A 21,415-nucleotide genomic window follows, 5' to 3' on the forward strand; every position below is an offset into this window, starting at 1 on the left:
TCTCACAACCCTTTCTTTTCCCAAATGTGACCTACATTTAGTCGCTGCTTTAGCCACCATACACTTGTGTAACCTGCACAAGTCACCGACCCTTGAAAAGGTCTGCCTGTGCTCTTTCAAAAAATGTATGGCTGCCGTTCCTCACCACATTGGTTTTCCCAATTTACACATGCTAAGTGCGTCTGGTCAGGCCGTGAGCGTAAAACTCCTGTGTACCATGGCTCAGTGTTTGGCTTGTGGTATTGCTTGTTTTGTAAAAACACTACAAAAATGGTATGCTCGCCTAACTGCAAGAGTCGGGGGAATGTAGCGGAGCATTGCTTTTCTCAAAATTCATAGAAGCCATTGCCGTACCAAGCCAACCATGTCCAACACATACCTTTTTTTTCAGTCATTTTCCCGCTTTTCCCCCATTCAATGGCAGTTTCCCCTACCTAGTTGTTGCCTGACCTATGCAAATCACCCCTTCCTAAACTTGGAATTTTGTCTACTTTTCAGAAATATATGCCTTTCTGTCCTCCAATTTGGCTTTCCTGCCCTTTTCTTCCATTCCGTCCATGCATGTCCAATTGGCAAAAATCGCCTACCTCTCACAAAACGGTTGATAACCACATCAAAATAATTTTTTTCCATTTCCACTCAACCTGTTCCTGAAAGCCACGACATTGGGGAACACAGCACAGCAAACCATTTGTTCCTAGCTCTTACAAGGAAAAAACCACAGGCTTCTTTGTACATCATTTTATTGGCATTTTTTGAAAAAAACCCAAAATTTTCGCACTTTTTCCTTATTTTCTCTCACCCCCCTACAGCAACCTGGGATTCCTGGGTGGCCTTACGACCGCCTACATGTTGGAAAAAAAGGAGCCAAATTTGGCCGAGATATCTCATGTAACAAAAAAGTTATAAGCCATTGAATGGCCACATACCAAAATCACCAAAAAAGGCTCTGGCACTGGGGAGAAATACCCATGGCACTTAAAGGGTTAATTAGGCCGATTTGAGTGATAAAGGAGGAAGCGAGGAGCAAGAGCATGGGGGGACAAAGGGGACTGGCTATCAGGAAGAATGCAATTTAATTAGATGACAAGGGGAAGAAGGAAAGCAGAAAGACGCTGGGGAAGGGGGCAAAACGATGCATTCTCAGACAAAGGACTATTGAGGAAAGAATGGAGTGATGGGGATAATGAAGAGTGGACACCCGACAAAACAAGAACAAAAGAGAGATAAGAGCAAAAAAGACAAGATAGTGGCGGAAGCGATAGGGACTGGTCCACCTCTCTCCGTAGCAGGGTGGGAAAGGTGAAAATGGGATTGACACAATCTACTAGAGGGGGAGGAATAGGAGCCAAGACATGAGTAATGCTATTACTACAGAAAGGGAGAAGTGGTGCGCATTATGTACCATGGCAATCCATGGACCGAGATAACCTAATATGCAGCCTGCCCTCCTTCGTGGCTGCGGCCAGTAAATGGATACAGTCGCTCGAGAAAAAGATGGCGGGTGTGACACTGGCAGTTAGAAATATGAAAAGTCTATTCGCTGCAATCATATGAGAACAGGCAGATATGGGACCAGGCAGGTTACAAATGAGTCAAATTAAGCACAAATGCTCATGCCGGAGCTCTGTTTAATAACTGCAGGGCTCATGTTTGGGAGGTTCTGAGATGTATCCAGACAGATATGACCTGGGGACAGTAATAGCCCATGAAATGAAAGGCGCCACCACAGGGGAATTACATGCATGGGGGATTATTTTCCATTGGAAGGGAGTACCCACAGCATGGAAGAGGGGGGTATAGAGGACACGGGTAGTGTCATGAACTGAGGTCCCAGAGGAACTTCTGCCTCACTCCACTCCACTCCACTCCACCCTTAACCCTCACTCCAAGTAACCCTGACCAGAAATCGAGACAAAAAGGTGAAACAGGATACAGCACCGTCAGGCACTCAGCAGCTAAAAGGAAGCAGGGAATGAGTCACACAGAGTAGATACTATCTATGTATACATGTAACCCCCTTCGACCCCCCCCAGCCCCATGTACAAAGCATACCTGATTCAGGCGAGCCTTGAAGAAAAGATCTTCTGCTGGGTGATTCCAAGAAATCCAATAAACAGCGGCCTAACCCGAACGGCACGAGGGCAGAAGCTAAGTGGGTGACAGTAAGCAGTTCCACAGTCTCACCAAGAATCACACAAAGTCCAATGTCCAAAAGTTCCAGAATCCAGGGGATTATCTAAAGGCAGTTCCAAAGACAAAAGGTTCCAGGGTTAAATCTCCAAAATGCCCAAAAATAAATAAATAAAAAAATAAATAAATAAAACACAAACCGCCAATGGGAAAACAGCAGCAATCCGAAATGTAAAAGCCAAAAAATCCAGGAAGCATAGAAGCCAAAAAACACACACAAAAGCAAAACGCCACCTACAAAACAGCTGAGAAGTGGGGTTGTGCAAAAATCATGCGTTTAAATACTGCCGGCATGATTCCTTAGTTGATCACGTGACTACACTAGTCACATGATCGTATTGCAGTGCCGGCGAGCTGCACGTTGCCCAGCATCCTTGAGGCGCCATGGCAACCATCATGTTTGCTGCCGTGGGGATCTGAGGGAGGAGTGCAGGTGTGGCCGTGTTCAGCACAGGACCCTCCGCGATCCCAGGGAGAACCGCTGCAACCGGCACATAGCACCCGGTGGCCTAGTGGAGGCGTGCCGCAAGCAGTGCGGGACTCCCTGCAATCCACAGGGGGACTGCCGTAAGCGGCACGCACATGGGTGAGCGCTCAACAAAGTCCCCCCCTAAGGCCACCAGTGCTAATTAGAAAAATAGTCACCTACACACCTGGCAATGCCGATAAGATAAAGCACGAACTATCCAAGTGAAACAAAAAGAGCACGCTGTATTCAGCCACCCACTGGTGCAAGTACAGCCACCAAGTCGCCTATATTATCACCTGTGCAGCCGCCTCACAAATGGAAATGGACTACAAATATAGTTCTGTACCAAGAACTGTGCAGCACCACCGGCTACTTCACAATCACAGGCTTCCCCCGCCAAGTCCAACAGCATGACCACCATTGTAAACTAGACAGCCCGTATAATCTTAAGGCACCGTGCCACTGCCGTATGGCCACAGCACTGCATGAGCAAGACCAGTATATACTGCTAGGAGTCACAACTGACTTCCACTCCAACCGAACCTTCGATTCTTACTCTTTCTATTACATGGCCCAATAGGAGCCACTGTAAACACAGGAACAATCTTTGACTCCACCCTTTCCTTCTCCGCCCACATCTCTGAGGTCTCTAAAAAGTCAAACTTCCTACTGCACCTCCTCAGAGGTACTCTACCTTTCCTCTCCTTCCCCCAGAAGCTCATGGTATCCCAAGCTCTGGTTCCCTCTAGGTTGGACTACGGCAACAGCCTCTTTCTAAATCTACCTTCCTCTACTCTCCGCCCTCTGCAACTAATTCAGAACAGGACTGCGAGACTTGTCCTTGGCCTTAAGCCCTGGGATCGTATCTCTCCAGCCTTGAAATCTCTTCATTGGTTCCCAGTGGATTCAAGGATTAAATTCAAAACCCTCTGCATTATCTGCAAGGCTTACTAGGGCATGGGTGCAAAATACCTTCAGCTATCCCTCTGCAAATACCTCCCCTCTCGAGCTCTCCACTCCTCTACCTCTAATTCCCTCAGGGTCAGTCGTTTTTCTAAGAAACAAGCTGGGGGCCGATCTCTTTCTTCAGCTGGGGCCTCCCTCTGGAACAGCCTCCCTACACCCTAAAACTTGAGGAGAACCACTTCCGGTTCCGGAAGCACCTTAAGACCATCCTCTTTACTTCTGCTTTCGCCCCCCCTCTCCTCCGCTGAATCTGGTCTCTCTTGGTACTGTGCACCTGGCCACCGTCTGTCCACCGGGCCCAGGCTCCTGTTGATCTTTTCCACCCTCCTGCACTGCCTTCTGGCCACCCTTTGCATTGGGGTCTGTATCTGTACCCACACAGGCCCCCCTCCTTGTCCCTTGCACTTACTAGACCTACCATGTCTGCTTCCCTCAACTTAGCACTAGCTGGATGCACTACTATTGCTGTGTCTGCTGTTCTTATCATGTATTTATCAGTATTTATTTCTGCTCTCCCCTTGCTCTGCACTTTCCACTTCTCCCCCCTCCCTTGCACTTTTTCCTCTGCACCCTCTCCCAAGCACTTGCGCGTTCTCAATGTCACTGGGCCTAGTAAGATCGTTGTTTTGTTTTCTCCCCCGTTCCCCTCCCTTGCCGCGCTCTGAAATACATGTGTATGAGCGCGTTATAAATAAAATATCAATATCAATCTACTTAACCAGAAACCCACAGGGGGTGCTGGACCGCACTTAATAGGTAAGAGGAACCCAGATCCAACCACAACTTAATTTCCTGAAACTCATCTGGATCCCATGCTGACCTTGCCTTCTTCCCTCTCTCCCCTTCGTTCCAATATAATCATCATGATGGAACTTAACCCAAACATGTGTAAATGTATGGTGTAATTTACCCATACACCTATCATTCACCCAACACCATGCAGCTTGCACAAATGTAATACGTACCATGTCACTCTAATGTTACACAAAACACACATTGTCTCTATATATGATTTTGAACATGCATCAGCCTTGAAAAGGACCTATGGGTCGAAACACGTGTCGTCCGACCACATGGGGACATAAGAGCCCAGATTGTACCTATAAAAGGGTGTTTACAACCCAACAAGATCAAATAAACAAACCCTTTTACAATTAAGCACAAAACGGAAAAACTGCGTGGAAAATCGATTTCTTGAAACTAACAGATGCAAGGTATCCAGGTTTACCCCCTTCTCTCTACCAAACAAATGAGGTGTGGACTACATCTCAACACTAACCTGCGATCTTGCCACAAATACTACCCGCAACCAAACGAATTTGCAATACTAGAGCTCAGCAAGGTCAGTTCCACTTCTAGGGCCCACGGTTTCCACTTTGCTAAACACTAGGGAACTATCACTGCTCCAGCTCAGGGAAATACACCAGAGAATTTTATATAAAAACCTTGTACTCAAGATGGCGGAATACATGATGTCAAGAAACGAAGACACCAGAGCATGGTTTGCCCCAAGGGAATCCACAGACAATGCCTTCAAAGACTCAAACACACAAGAGGACCTTAAACAGAAGTTTATGAGACTAGAAAAACTCAAGAAAAGAACACATTTTGGGAGAAAACGACTATGCAAGAACATGCTGAACTAAAGAATATCCCCGAGAGGTCTAAGAATACTCATCTTCCCAGATTTTGATGACCCCCAGGACTCAGATCTAGTTGACAATTGGGAAACAAACCTTATACAGTGTTCAACTACAACGATACACCTGCTAATAGAGCATGCCAAAAGGAAACATGCTATAGTGGTTATCCTCATTGAAGAACTAAAGAAAGAAATTGAAGACTACGATGCACCCAAATTAACAAAAGAGAAAAATTTCAAAACAATGTATCAAATCCTCAAAACCCACCAGGATGAGGTGAAAATGAGAAAATTACGCACAGGATACGGTATTTACCTATCAAGCAAAATACGACCAGGACAAACCTAAATCAAATGAAAGTACGCCAAATAGCTCACCAGGAAGCTCAGAAATGACAGCGATAAAGATGAAGCAGCGGAACGAAGCGAAAATTAACAGATGAACAACCAACTAAGCACTCTTTTTTAGAGCAAATAAAAAGGACACATGAAAGCAAATTGCACCAAACCGCAAACAAAGAAAACTGTACGGTTCGCAGTACCACTAACGGATACAAGAACCCAACCAGAAGAGAGAGAGGCGGAAGACCTGGCAAACAACGCAAGAGAACTAGAGGAAGAAATCGAACAAAGACTAACACAATCACAGTCCCAAAAGGCAACGGGACAGGGGAACAACAAAATCTAGTTATGAATTTATCCTGCAAAGAACTAACAACAGTTGAAATCGGAGTACTCAACAAGGGACTCTCTTTCTCACCTTCAAGCAACAACAACTTTGTAGACAACCAGATTGACCTCTTCAAATTCACGCATCGACTTAAACTGACCAAACTCTTTTCCACAAAACCGACGATATATAGACCCCAAGAAGAGACACCACAAACAAGCTCACGCACAATAGGTGACCTGGAAGATATCCATCTACTAAGGTCATTGGAAGAAGACTGCATAAGAGAACTTGGAATCGAAAATGTGGCAATGAACATCCCAGATCTCAAAAACAAATCCAAGTTTACACCTCAACTCTTCGTTGAGAACTATATTGACACCTTCCAGCATGCAGTCACCAACGATTTACACCGATTAGAGGACCAGAGATACCACAACAAGAACACAAAGATAATCTCTCCAAAACTTATCACCTTAAAACAACTTCGGAATGAAGAAAGTATCACAATAAAGGAGGGAGACAAAGGTTGGAACATTGTGGTAATGGACAAGGCTGACTACATCAGAATGGCAGAAAACCATCTCAAGACACCAAGCAGTTATGAGAAACTTGGCAATAACCCACAACAAAGAATGTTGACAGAACATAAAGAATTACTGAAGCATTACCAAACACAATGACAAAGACGAAAAACATGATTTTCTCAGAACAGACTATCCGATCATGCCCACCCTTTACTTCTTGCCAAAAATTCATAAACAATTTGACATAATCCCGGAAGGACGACCAATCATGAGTAGGATAGGAGGACTGACAGAAACACTTGCAAGATACATCAATAACGTCATCCAACCACTAGTGACCGGGATACCAACATACCTCAGACTCTATGCACACCTTGGCCATACTCTCACAGATCAAATGGGAACCCGACTTTTTACTAGCCACACTAGATGTAAAGGCCTTATATACATCCATTGACCACGAACTAGCTATCACAACCCTGGGGTATCTACTTACCAACGAATCAGCATCGCACTTTGAACAAGCAGAGATGACAAAACAATTTCTCACTAACCAACATTCATCTTCAACGGCGAATACTATAAACGTGGAATCACAATGGGAGCCAGCTACACTCCGGCATTGTCCAATTGCTTTATGCACTCATACGAACAAAAACACGCCATGCTAGAGACAAGATTCACAGAATTGTCCAATGGTCACGCTACGTAGACGATGTTATCCTCATATGGAGAGGGACATCGGATGAACTAAGTCAATATGTGGACTACCTCAACCGAAACACCTATGGAATAGAACTAACTAGCCATGTGAGCACAGACCAAATTGATTTAAGAATCACAATTCAAGAAAACAAAATCATTACGAGAAACTTCCGGAAACCCACTGAGGTTAACTCGGTACTTCATGCAAATACCTGCCACAGAAAAAGTGTGATCCATAATATCCCACAAGGCGAATACATCAGAGCCAAAGAAACTGCAACACACAAGAACACTTTGACGAACAATGTGATCTCCTTGATCAAAGATTCAGGAACAGAGGTTATTACAATAAAAACCTCACAGAACCCAAACTGAAAACATCTGCTATACCAAGGGAAACACTACTCACCCCAAAAAAGAAAACAACTACTGAGATATCAGATTAGTAACCAGATACAACATGTACAGCTACAAAATACAAAGAATATTAGCCAAACACTGGAACCTGCTACTTATGGATGAGCATATTAGAACTTGCCTAAAACCATACCCCAGCCTGTCATTCAGTAGAGGCCCTACATTACGTAATATACTGAGCCCATCATTTGTATCCCAGAAAAATATTACGGCAAAAGATTGGCTCATCACACAAACATCAATTGGCTTTACAAAGTGTGGCACATGCTCAGTGTGCAAATATGCAACACAAACCACATGTGCGACATTCAAAGGTTGTCCATCGTTCAAAATCAATGAACACCTGAATTGTAGAACCAAATACGTAATTTATGCCCTGATATGTGTATGTGACAAAATATACATAGGGAGCACTATCCGGGAGGTCCGAATTAGAATAAAGGAACATTTGAACAGTATCCATTCACAGGACCCCAAACTGCCGCCGGACAACCATTGGCAGAAAAACCACCAAATGGAGGACAAGAGCCAGATACAATTTATCGGACTACGAACAGTGAAGATGGGAGCAAGAGGAGGCAACAGAATGCTCAAACTACGACAGGAAGAAGCAAGAATCATCTGTCGCTATAGATGTGTGAAAAATGGTTTAAACAGTGAACAGGACTATAGTGATGCCCATATCTGACACTCCCTTCGTCCCATCAGCACTCCTCCCCTCTTGCACACCAGCATGCCAAACACCATGCTCTGAACAAGGCATAAATTAATCCAGGTAGATACCCTCCTAAACCACTGGACCAAAACAACCAGTCCAACAAATGGACAACCTCTCATGGGCCACACACCCCCAGATCTATGAGCAACGCAGACTAGACCACCTCGAAATGATATGAGACTGCCATTAGGAATGGCATACCAACACTACAGTTATAGTCCGCCGTACACCATGGGCCCATGCCCAACGGGACTCCACCCGCGAGAGCCACTCCTTGGCCTCAACCATACCCACCCACTCCACCTACACTCCCATTGTACATGGGGTGGGATCACCACCCCAAACCTCTTCCCCAATGACCCATTTTTCCGGGTCCACCATGCTGGATTATACCAGACTACGACTCCCAGCAGCGATCCGTAGCACCAATGTGCGCATGAGCCAGCAAGGAGTGGAATATACACAATGTGCATGCGCGAGGGAGGCATGACTCGCTAGTCACTTCTTGCACATGCACAACACACAATAAGATTGCTTAAAACATTTGGCGCGGCGTAACTGCCATAAAAAGCAAGACGCCTCAACACGGAGGATCGGATATACCAGGTAAGCGCCAGCCCCACCAGAAAACAGGTATGATTGGACCTCCTCGCATGATAGTCACTTCCTTTCACCTTCTGACAAAATCGCTGCACACCGGGCAATGTTGACTCCATAGCTTGGTACGCAGACCACAAATCAGGACGGTTAGACCACGCATGCCAACCCTTAACTTCCCTTCACCTCTGATAAAAATCACCGCGCAACAAGCACCCTTTGTTCCATAACATGGTGCGTGGACCACAAGTGAGGACCCCTAGACCACGCAGGTTTTTCCATGCCAGCTTAAACAAGCACACAATTCCTCACACATCACGGTGCACACCAGTGCTAATTATACAAATAGTCACCTACACACCTGGCAATGCCGATCAGATAAAGTACAAACTATACACTATTTTTATTCGTTCAGAACTGCAAACATTAATGGCGGAGTGGGGCGAGAGGGGTGTTGGAATATCACAAAGGCACATTGAAAAGATAAAGGGAATAATTTAAGACCATACCGTCAAAAAGGAAAATCAAACTTGGTCATGAAAATATTGTGAACCATCAATATCAATTTAAACAACGTAACAATTTGTTTAGCTGGTTTACTGCTGTTTGAAGCAAGTGACTTTAGATAGGTTACAGCAGGGCACAGGGAGCCCCATTTACAAAAGCGTTTTTCAATGGAAAAAATCCCTTTGAAAAATGCTTTGTAAATCTGGACCACTGCCTCTTGTGTTTTGCTGCAACAGAAAGATCGGATGCTGACAGTAGTATTTTCTAGATGTTATTGTTTTGAGACTTTAATTTACATGTTCGCGTTTGATATTCTTATTAAAAGTTTCAAATGGGATGTCTCGGAATTGCTTGTATTTTTACTTTTAAATATTGACATACCAACCAGGTGGGTTGTGCTAGCAAATCGCTCAGTCCCATTTACATGGGGAAATGGTATCGCTGCACAAAGATGACCTCTCATTATGTAATTTCCCTCCAGAGAGGGGAAAAACACCCCCACCCATACTGACACCAACAGTAGTGGCAACCATTTTATGGAGCCTGCGTCACGATGGCCAAAGGCGTGTAAATAAGTAAGGGAAGCTTGCCCGATACCGTCCTCCCCAGCTAAAGTGAGAAACATTGAAGGGCCTCTTTGAATTCATGAATTAAAGCGGACCTCAGGGGTTGCACCACAGCCATCAGGTTTTCAGGCTGGAAAAATCACCACTGCACTATATGCACTACATAACCTCATGAAAAAAAAGTGAAAATGCCCACTTTCGTTACTGCAAGCTCCAGGGAAAACCTTTGAATTGGTTCTTGGGAGTTTAAAACATGCACACACACATGTTAACGTTACCTGATGGTGGTTCTTCAGTTTGATGTGTATTTTTGGTTTATGATTGCCTGGAAGTAATTCTATATTTTCATGCTTTCTGGTGTTCCATGTCTCACAAGAGGATTACTTTTGCGTCTTTCCTCCACAGACAAAGCACCAGTGCATCAACTCAGCCCCAGATCAGTGCCCCCGCCTGCAGAAGCACAGAACATTGTATGGTAGGTGATAGGGGAAGGGTTTCCTGACATTAATTCCTTTACAATGCTGCTGCAAGCCCTTTCCCTAGTGCAGGAAGGGAGCATGCAGCAGCAAGGGGGCATGCAGCAGCACTGTAGAGCTGTATATTTTGTTTACTAATCATTCTCCCACACTTACTTGTATATTGGTTGGCTTGTTTTTATTTGGCTATTATTTGCAACCTGGGAAGGGGCTTAGCAACCTGTGGCTTTCTGGTTGATTTGGACTACAACTCTCAAACCTTCACCATTTTCTATTGTGGTTAGGCCTGGTAGGGTTGTGGACCCAAAATATATGGAGTGCAAAAGGTTGGAATTCTTATGTACTCAATGTTAAGAGGCATAATCAGGTGGATTTTGTACAGTAAGCTGGCACACAAGGATCACAAGGGAGTGTGCTTTGCCGAAATGGGACTCTGCAATAAATCTTTCTTTGGCTTCCATTAAGGCGTAAAGAGCAGAGAGGGCACAAGATCTTTAATATTGCCAGCAAAAGTTTAATCCTAAACTATGGAGGCAGGGCAAGGCGTCGCAGCAATTGGCCACATTAAGAAAAAGATTAAATATTTGTGCAGGTGGTCAGAAGTCTATGACAAACGTATTCAGTCTTCAAGGCCTCTCGCAAGGGCCCAGAATTTGCATACTGCAGAGTTTGCACCTGCAATGGGTCACTACGACATAAAGGCCTTGGGGACTGTGCAGCACATGTACTTTGTATTAAGCATGGGGGTGCTGCAAAGGCAGCAAACGACCCATGCCAGCGCCGCCTGTTCGCAGGCGCACTCTGTCAGGGTGGTGAAGATGAAGCCGTTACGAATGGGGAGGCCCTATTTACAGCTTTTAATTTGGAGCACAACCTCCCCGCCACCGCTGATCATGCTGGCCCCCTCTTCCATCGTATGTTCCCACAGCGCGCTGTTGCTAGAAAATATTAATTTGGCAGGAGCAAAACCACTGCCATTATCAATAATGTGTTGACCCCAGACACTGACATCTTTGCTGCAGCTGGTATGTCAGCCATTCATGCTAGCCATCGATGGGGGCAATGACACGGATGACAAACTGTTCCCCCTGCTGCTCAGGTACTTTGACTCTTATTGTGGCCAAGTTGTGGTCAGCATATTGGATATACCGGTATGCAACATTGCCACAGCAGACGAGGTTTTCAAAGCTATAGAGACCTCATTCGAAAAATATAGGATTAGATGGGACTGGCTGTATGGGTTGTCTGTGGACAATACCTCCATGAACATGGGGACGTTTCACTTCTTGAGGACTCTAATTTCTGCTAAAATTCCTCAGATGTTTGTACTTGGGTGCCCATTGCATATTCTCCACTTGGCAGCAAAACAAAAGTTGTGCTGCGCTCAGTGTGGATGTTGATAATGTTGTTACCTCAATATATATGTACTTTGCATGCAGCTCTAAAAGGAAGGAAATGTTGAAATGTTTTGAGCTAGCGGATGTAGAGTACAGGAAAATGATAAAAACATGTCCCTACACGATGGTTGTCTTTGGGAAAAGCCCCAGATCGCATCCTCAAAGAGATGCCACTGTTAAAATCATTCTTTGGGGGCAGAACAATTGCGTGATACGATTTGTGATGTGAAAACGGAACTTTATGTAACGTTTGTGGCCTCATACTATCCGCTTTTTGAATATATGAACACTCTCTTACAATCTGAGCATCCAGTGTTGCACAGATTACACCTTGCAATGGAGACTTTGCTTAGAGAGCTACTTTCTATTTTTGGTAAACTGCCCATAATAGCAGAAAGTAAAAGTCTGTTCAATGTGGACTATGAATGCAAAGACAATCAGCTGGACAACAAGATGGTCATTGGATTCGCCACCAAGAAATTAATTAGGCAGTATGAGGATGAGCTGCTGCCAAGTACACTGCAAAGGTTTTATGTAGATGTAAGGATGTGTTATTCAGTGTGTGACCTACACTAGGCAAAGGATACCATGGGAGGACCAAATAATAAAGAGCGCTGTCTTCCTAAGTCTCATTCAGAGGCAAATCTGTAAAGGAAACTGCCTGGAAGACATGGTGAGACACTTCCCAAACCTTTCAAAGGCTAGTGAGGTAGACCAGCTAGGTGCAGAATTCAGAGAGCACCAGCTCATGCAACAACCAGATGAGCAATTGCAAAGTGATAGATTAGACAGGTTTTGGGACTGGATTTCAAAATTGGAAAGCCCTGTGACAGGCAAAATTCAGTTCCCACTGCTCAGCAAAATTGCCAAGGCTCTGCTTATTCTACCACACAGAAATGCAGACTATTTTCAGCATGGTTAAGAAAAACGAAACCAAATTCTGTGCCTCTCTTGCTGCCAATAGAACTCTTGAAAACATAATTAAATGCAAGGTGAGCATGTTAAGTGGGAAGCGCTGTTATGACATGGACTTTACAAAGCCATTGCTCAGAAAGTTGCAATCCACATATACTGTGGAGATTCAAGGTGAGAAGGCATAATGTGCTCGTCTTCATAGTTGAACAAGCAATTAATTGTAAATTGATGGAAATGCTGCCAAGAAGCATAAACTTACAGCTACAATAACATCTGTTTTGATATTGCATGTCCTTGGACATTCACATTTATTGCATTCCACTGTAAAGGGCAAACTGCAAACATGTTTCTAATGACAGCTACAACAACCAAGTTTATCTTTTTTGAAAGGTGGGCGGAGCCGTGTGTAAATGGGCAGAGTCTTGAGTGGCTGTGGGCAGGGCATACATCTCAGGGTTTTTGATTTTCAAATCTAGGCAGGTACGTTCGGACGCTTCTCCAGGCAGAGAGTGGAGGGGGGTAGATATATCTCCTCTGGAATGGCCTCCCTGCCCCTCTCTCACTTGAGCCAGACCACCTGAAGTTCCGGAAGCTGCTCAAAACGTGCCTCTTCTCCTCTGCTTTCTCTCTCTCCCTCCCCTGCTGACCCATCTGTCTGCTGTACCAACTGGTTGCTTGGCTACCCCTCAGAGTCTCATTGGGTACCAGGCTCTTCCTTAATCAAGTCACCCTTGCACTGCCCCCCCTGGGCCTGCCATGCATTTAGGGGATGCACCTGTAACCATACAGTCCCTTATATATTATTTGTATAGCGCACAGCGGCCCTGGGGCATTGTGGCGCTTGTTACTGTAGGCTCATTTCAGTTTTGAGCATACAGCATTTGTTTAAAAAGTTATGTGTGCTCCTCAGAGCCGCCCTTACTCAGAGCATTGCTGCCCTCTCCCCCTTGCACTTTTCATTCTCGCACTATGCCTAGTAAGATTGTCGTGTCCTCACTCTGTTTCCCCTCCCTTGTCTTGTGCGCCTAGAAACACTTATCATAACACACCATCTCTCCGTGAAGGTGAGTGCATGCTGAACCCCCCCCCCCTGCTGCTTCAGGGCAGGCACAGCAGCCGGGCGCTCGGGGAGCCTTACCAGGAAAGGTGGCCAGAGTCCCGTCCAGGAGGTTCCTCTCTCACGCGGGCGGTCGCTCTTCCTGGTCCTGGCTGCGGAAATCAGGCGCAGAGCTGGGGGCAGAGCTCCCAAACAAATGGGGAAACACAGACCCGCGGCCCGGAATGAGAACTAACCCGACCGACATTCAAGAAATGGGGAATAACCTCGGGTCGCGGATGGGGAGTACCAGTGCGGGGCCAGCCAAGCTGCCGCGCAAAGCAAGGACCGGTGTCAGACGCAACCGAGGCTGCTGCGGGCCCCCTCAACCGAATTACAGGCGGGCGCCGCGAAATAACGGCAGTTACTCGTTAGAGGAACGGACCTCGCAACGGGACATCGCACCGGCAGTTACTGGTTAGAGGAACGGACCTCGCAACGCCGCGCAGTCACGTGGCTTCCGCGTTACGTTGCACGCAACGTATGGCGTAGCTCCGTAGGATTCTTTCATTGTGTGCCTGCTGCCCTTTGGCTAGCAGCTTCCTTCCTGCTCAGGATGAAGCAGCGACCTCTCCTGGTCCTTGCTTGCAGACGTTTGGGATTTTTTTGGCCCTTGTGAACATGTATTGATCTGCACAGCGAGGGCCGCAGTAAGCATTGTTCTTGGGAGGTGATTAAGGCACGGGAGAGAATGATAGCCAGTTCCCTGGAAACATTGCAGGCAGATTGCATGAGCCAGGTTGGCTGGGCTTGTGGCCCTTTTGTGGAGGGATATCGATTGGTTTATGAACACAAGTTTGCCTGGGTACAGATTTAAGTACAAGTGGTCTCTTTGCATGGGTTTCCTGTTATTTTGCAGCCGGTCTAGATGGAGATGTTTGTGGGTTGGCAACACATGATTAAGTTTGATAGTTTATTTCAACCTATGCTGTCGCTGCATAGTTGGTCTCACAAGGAGATGACATTTCCCCAGTGCAGGTAGCCCAACATTCCAACCTGATTATCAGCAAAGATTCTAATGTGCCCGAACCGGTGTGTCGCCCTTTGCCTTGGATGGAGCTTCCTACGCGCACATCACACATGAACAACCCTACAGATAAGCGGGTGTATTGGTTTCTTTCACTCTCTAAAAAAAGTCACGTACTTCCAAAAAATAAAAATAGGGAGTAAAAATACTCCCAACAAAAAATAGTAAACAGGCACATAAAACCATGTGACCCTGCTTTCACTGGCACGTTCAATGGCTATGTTTGTACCACCAGTGCGTGTAGTATCATATTACTGCCTGATCGGAAGAAGTAAGCATGTATCTTTTAATGCGTATGAATAACTAGATGCAAAGAAATAATTATTTCTCATTAAAACATATTTTTACTCGCTTATAAAATACTCCCTTTGGGAATTGCACTTATAGTGTTACTCCCTAAAAAATCATTTTACTCCCAACTTAAAACAAATAGGTTGTAAAATACTCCCACTTCAAAATCTTATTTGGAGCACTGCCCATGAACACTCATCTACCCCGGCATTCTATGTGACATCCAAATCAAAGAACACCTTACTTGCAATACAGCAGAGGACTTGGGTCTAGTTAATTTCACTTACCAGATTTATCAAGAAGATGCAGAACAGCTACTATCAAGAGCTGTCTGGGCATAGGATGCCTGAAAAATCAGAAGGTAGGGCTCCTATCTGTCTAACCAGTGACATTGCGGCACCGGCGGATACCGTTTCCTCTGCGAAAGAAAGTGGAGGTGGAACTCCTCAGGATTGAATCAACCAATTTCATCGAATGGTGTCTATGAGTCTCTCTAATTGTAGTTGCATGCAAGCCTAATCAGACAGACAAGGTGCAGATCTGCATGGACATGTGGCTTGCCAAGAGAGTCATTCAATGAAAGAGACACCTCTACCCTGGCCAACATAATGGCCAATCTACAGGGGGCAATGGTCTTCTTGACCATACGCAGTGTGTCAGGTTTTGAGCGATGCAGTCTGGAGACCGTAATCAGGGAGGCCTGTAAAGCTATGTGGAGGTGGAGTGTGGCCGTGGTGCCGTGCAGTGGGAGGTGGGCGTGCAGGTGTACCCTCTACCCCCATATAGGACAAGAGAAAGGGAGAGACATGCAGATTACCAACCCATCACGGGGGCAGCCTTAATGGCTGCTTTACTCAAAGTTGGTCTTATGCATGCGACATTTCGACATAGAGCCACATATCTCCTTTTTGTAGAACAACAAAGAAGGCATACATTAATAAACTATTGCAGCCCCATGTGTGATTGTGTTAGCATTTTAAAGTAATTAGTAAGACTACGCTAAAAATAAATCATAGCATTACAAATATTTGCTCCTTGAGGGAACATCAGCAGTGCATCTAAGATTTCACTGTGCCACCATGTTGTTGACCTCCATCTACACATTTGTCCCCATTCATTTCAACATGCTCTTCACGTAGATGATATTCGAGACCATGACAGCGACAGGCGCTATGCAAATATTGCATACCATGACCATCAACAGCTAGGATAATCGCAGTAGTGCTACCATTCACAGTCCTGGGGTCACTCACTGTAATCTACCATGTTGTCACACCTCAGCCCACTATCACTCTACAGACGTCCACCAATATGGCTGACATCTCTCCAACCCATCAATCCCAGCATTCTGTATGAACTCAGTCACAATTCAGGCCTACTAATACTGATGAATACCCTCAATAACCTAACATTTTTTGTGCACAGGCACACAGCTATTCACTGTAGACTCTTACCTTTTAAGATACTTGGTTACATCATATCACAACTTGTTCCTCCACTCTGACTGAAAAAACCTTTGACCTTGCATCCCTGGCTCATTCATTTGAGAGTAATACAAAGCTGTATTCTGGCCCTTGTTACCCAGCTCACTGAAAATAATTGTGTTGCACCAGATGCAAATTGGTCACCATTATTCATCACAAGATTTGCAGAAATCTTTCGCCTTACCACACCCACAGTGTTGATACTTGTGATGAATTCCAGAAAAACTGTGCATTGCACAATCACTACACGTCAATACTGACCTGTTACGAGTATGTTTTATTAATGTTGCTCCACAATAGCCCTAGGTGGTATGCTGTTATGTTACAGTAACCACACAATGAGACTGTGGAAGCTTCAACCTCTTTATTGTAGTAGGTGCATATCCAAGGAGAGCGACCCCCAGCCAGGGGCAGCACAACCGTCCTCCTCCCTTCCACAATCCACTCTCCCCAGCTTTCCAGAACCTGGAAGCTTCAACGTGACTATCATCTAGGTTCTGCTGTAACCAAGTGTCATAAGAGGCAGAGATTGAATGCTAGGTGGATGACATGTACACAATGACTAACATGTTGCCATGAATGACATATAACCCATCCTAACACCTCCTCTCCTTAACCATAAAATATACAAATGCAAAGAATAAAGTCACTTTTTTATATGCTAAGAAAATGGGCTACACAAAGAAATAATTACTAATATGATACATATTTAATGTAGTACCTACCCTGCATCCTCTGAATAAATTCTACAGCATCAAACATCTTTCACTCATCTTCTCCCACTTCCATTTACATTCTGCTCCTTGACCGACCTGCAAAGAGCCACTCTCTCCTTGTTCCAAACACCACCTCCTTTGACTAAGACTGAAGGACCTAGATCCTTAACAACCTGTTTGGGCTCGGAAAATAATGAAGCCCCTTTGCGTACCTTGGTGGGAAGTTTGGCTTTAATCCAGTCACCCTCCCCAACCTTGAATTCTCTACAGCAATTCTTTTGATCATACTGCTCTTTAGATTTGGCCCCAGATTCAAGAATGTTCCCTCTCACATTATCTAGATCTAATCCTACTAGCTTGGACCTACCCATCCACCCAGGACCTACGTGGGAATTGGGCCTCCTTCCTCGTAGCACCTCAAACGGGGACACACCTGTGACACTGTGGGGGCTAGCCTGTACGGGAATGTTCTTTCCATCTCTGCCCTAATCCAATCGCCACCAGTGGCAACTGCAATCCTAATAGCCCCCATAAGAGTCCTGTTGAAGCGTTCTACACACCCATTACCCTCGGGGTGGTATAAGGACGTGTTGACTTGTTCTATCCCATGATTACTCAAGAATTCTCTAAATCCCCTGGACACCAATTGGGAACCATTGTCGGACAGACATTTACTGGGAAATCCTTCTCTCCAGAATACCTGTTGCATAAATTTTATAATGCTGCTGCTGGAAATGTCCTTTAATGCACATACTTCAGGCCATTTTGACAATAGATCCATAACCACCAACAAGTAGCTGTCTCTTCCACCACTAATGTTAAATGGATCCACTAGATCTAAAGCAATTTCATCCCACGGTAATCTGGGACATTCTCTCACTTTCATAGGCACTTTCTGTACTCTGAGTCCTTTTTTTCCTTCAACACATTCCATGCAATCTTTGACCTGTTCCTCTGTATCTTTGTCAACTCTAGGCCACCAAAACTCTGACCTCACCAAACCCTTTGTTCTGGCAAGACCCAAGTGTCCAACATGGGCTAATTCTATTATTAATTTTCTCATCCTGAATGGAGCAACCATTAGATGTCCCCTATGTAAATAGCCATTCTGAGCCCATAATTCTTCCTTCACTTTGGCGAAGCCCCACAAATCACCACTGTAATTCTTTATTTTCCCATCCATCACTAATGTCAACAGTCTTTGGTAAGTAGTATCCTCACCACAAGCAGTGACCGAATCATTAATTTTTAATGTCTCATGTACCTGAAATATCTATACACTCTCCTCAGAACATAAACCATAGTCACTGGTTTGAGTTTCTGTGACTTAGTAAGCACCCCGACCTCGGCCTCCCCAGTACACACACTCTCCTCACCTGAGCTGCTGGAAGTGTCAAGGTCTTGCAGGTGCCGTCTCACTAGGTAATCCTTCTGTTTTTTGGGAAGATGGTGCTTGTCACGGAGGGAAGCCACAGTGACCGCTGTAAAAACAACTGTCCCGCGACTCCCTTCCGGAACCAAGCCAAAAATCAGGGAAAAACCCCCAAGGGGAAAAAAACCTGCAGTAGAGCAGTGACGCTCTTCAATCCAGATGTCGGTGTGGACCGTTGGCAATGTTCTAATCCGAGGCAGAGTATGGTATCTTAAGAGAAGGGATGGTCCAGATGCCAGGAGTGTAGTAGTACGGGAAGCTGCGACCAGAGTGACCAGAATGCGGCAAAGAGGAAGGCTAGATCTGTAATAGGGACCGCTGGAAGAGGAAGAGTCTCAGGGAAGCAGAGCGGCCAGGTAAGGAGAGGAAAGGAGAGAAAGAAAACAAGCAGGAGAAGCGGAGGAGAGAGAGAGAGAGAGAGAGACCGGCAGAGCCCGGCTCCGCGTAGCGGGGAGAAGAAAGGTGCCGACTGCGAGGACCCGGAGAGAACAGGAGGGAAGCAGAGGCACCGAACAGCAAAGGTAGATTTCTGTAAGAAAGCCGAAGCCAGAGGACAGAAACAACACAGCGTGTTAACCCAGAAGCAGGAAAACATCCAGAGGAGGGTTGCAATGCAGCGTCGTGCCGGAAGGCGGGGCCTTAAATACGACCGGCCGCGCTGCGCTGCATCACTGGAGACGCGGAAACAAAGAGGGACTAAACTCTACCTCGGCGTCTCCAGCTCCAACGCGGTAACAACCGCCAATTTTGGCTACGGCCGGCCTGGCGGATGACAGTTTCTCTGTGCACTGATCTAGATAAGGCATCTGCAACCACATTGGTCTCACCATTGGCATGAAGCATGGTAAATTGTACCACACCTAGCAAGAAGTACCTTGCTGAAGTACCGCTTGACCCGCTTTGGAACGCTGCTTTCGGCACGCTGTTTTGTATGTGACTGAACTCCATTTACCAGAGCTCCCTGCTGCACTTGGACTCGCCCACTATAGGGGCTGGACTTGGCTATATATTGAAAGTGCACTTGCACCAGCGCGCGCGGACCTAGCAAGAAGTACCTTGCTGAAGTACCGCTTGACCCGCTTCAGAACGCTGCTTTCGGCACGCTGTTTTGTATGTGACTGAACTCCATTTACCAGGTCAGCTTTCATCTGGATTTTCCTAGGCTGTACTACAGTCTGGCTCTGGACTTGGACTTGGATAATCATTTAACTATTTGTTTGGTTTATTTGTTTATAGGACTCCCTGCTGCACTTGGACTCGCCCACTATAGGGGCTATATATTGAAAGTGCACGCGCACCAGCGCGCGCACACCTAGCAAGAAGTACCTTGCTGAAGTACCGCTTGACCCGCTTTACCGCGGTGCGGCGGGAGGCGTGGGGAGACACTCTATGTGTAGATTGTGCTCTCAACCCAGAGGGTACGGGTTGCCTTAGCTACGCCTCTATAACAGGTTTTGTAGTTTAATTCAATTCAACCTGTTTGCTGCTTGTTTTTTTGTTTTTTTTTAATTTATGATTGCTGAATCTTGAGTGACCTTTCTGAAACCTAATCTCATCTTACTTTTTTCTTTACTTGCTTTTACTTGTTTTGTTTTATTTTTATTTATTTTTTTTTATTTTATTTTCTCTCCTCGGACATCTTCAGTCCCCGTATGAATTCCAATATATATACTTTAAAAACAAATATGCCGGAAACAATTAGCCTAATGAATACACCGGGTGTGAAAGTTACACCGCAATCCCGATTATCGAAAAAAACAATAGTTTTAACACCGGCTCAACGCATTCCATTTCCAAATAGAGACATTCGAGCTTTCTGTGCTAAACGGAAAGCTTGCATGTCTGATGTTGGGCAGTGTGAAACTAAAAAACCATCCATTGGCAAGACAACTGTTCAGTCAGAGGGGCCCTCAGCTACATCCCAATGCCCCAAGAACAATCATATTTCAAAAATGGTAACTTTATCCGCTTTAGCAAGTCAGGTCTTATCTACTCGAACAACCATTCATGAGACAGATGGGGTGGGAACTAGTTCTCACCTTTCCAACTTGAACGAAAAAACACCTCTATCTTTAGTTTCACCACAAATTATGTCTCCGGCTGCCAATAGTAATGGTACGATATTAAGTATATCTGATAATACCTTGTTAACTGTGGTTCATACACCGAGTAAGCAAGTTATTAAAAACAAATTACTTTCGCCGGTAAATGAACATAATGAATCAATCATGGATATATCAAATATCTCCATTCATGCTAGCACCAGTAAAATTAGCACAATACATGGAAACTCCTATCAACATGATAGCTTTGAAGAAATTGTGGAAATCCCTCATAAGGCTATATCTGATTCCTTTGCATATCCAACACCTCGTCGGCAAATTCAACTAAGTCACCATGAGAATAGGACGGAGAATCTTGCTCTTATCGAAATTACACTAACTGCCGTTAATACAACATTAGCTAGCTTGTTCAAGCTTTTTGAAGGCTTGGATTCAAAAATCACGTCCCAGGCTAAACAAATACAACAAATCTTTGAATGGACTTCCTCTATGTCATTAGATTTGGCATCAACTAAAAATAGTGGTAATCAACATGAAGCAC

At 45.2% G+C, this 21,415-nt stretch overlaps 1 protein-coding gene across 4 annotated transcripts in view; it reads right to left on the minus strand.

Annotated features, from left to right (window-relative positions):
* LOC138468330 (zinc finger protein 665-like) overlaps nt 1-14,301 on the minus strand; it is a 267,624-nt gene extending 253,323 nt beyond the window's left edge. For all 4 annotated transcript variants that reach the window (XR_011268242.1, XM_069608841.1, XM_069608839.1 and 1 more), the window contains exon 1: nt 13,904-14,301. The gene's annotated coding sequence lies outside the window, so the exon portion shown is untranslated. The remainder of the gene's footprint in view (nt 1-13,903) is intronic.
* Nucleotides 14,302-21,415: the final 7,114 nt, after the last annotated feature.

Source organism: Ambystoma mexicanum, chromosome 4q (genome assembly GCF_040938575.1).
Source record: "Ambystoma mexicanum isolate Mex_15411 chromosome 4q, UKY_AmexF1_1, whole genome shotgun sequence".
Lineage (NCBI taxonomy): Eukaryota > Metazoa > Chordata > Amphibia > Caudata > Ambystomatidae > Ambystoma > Ambystoma mexicanum.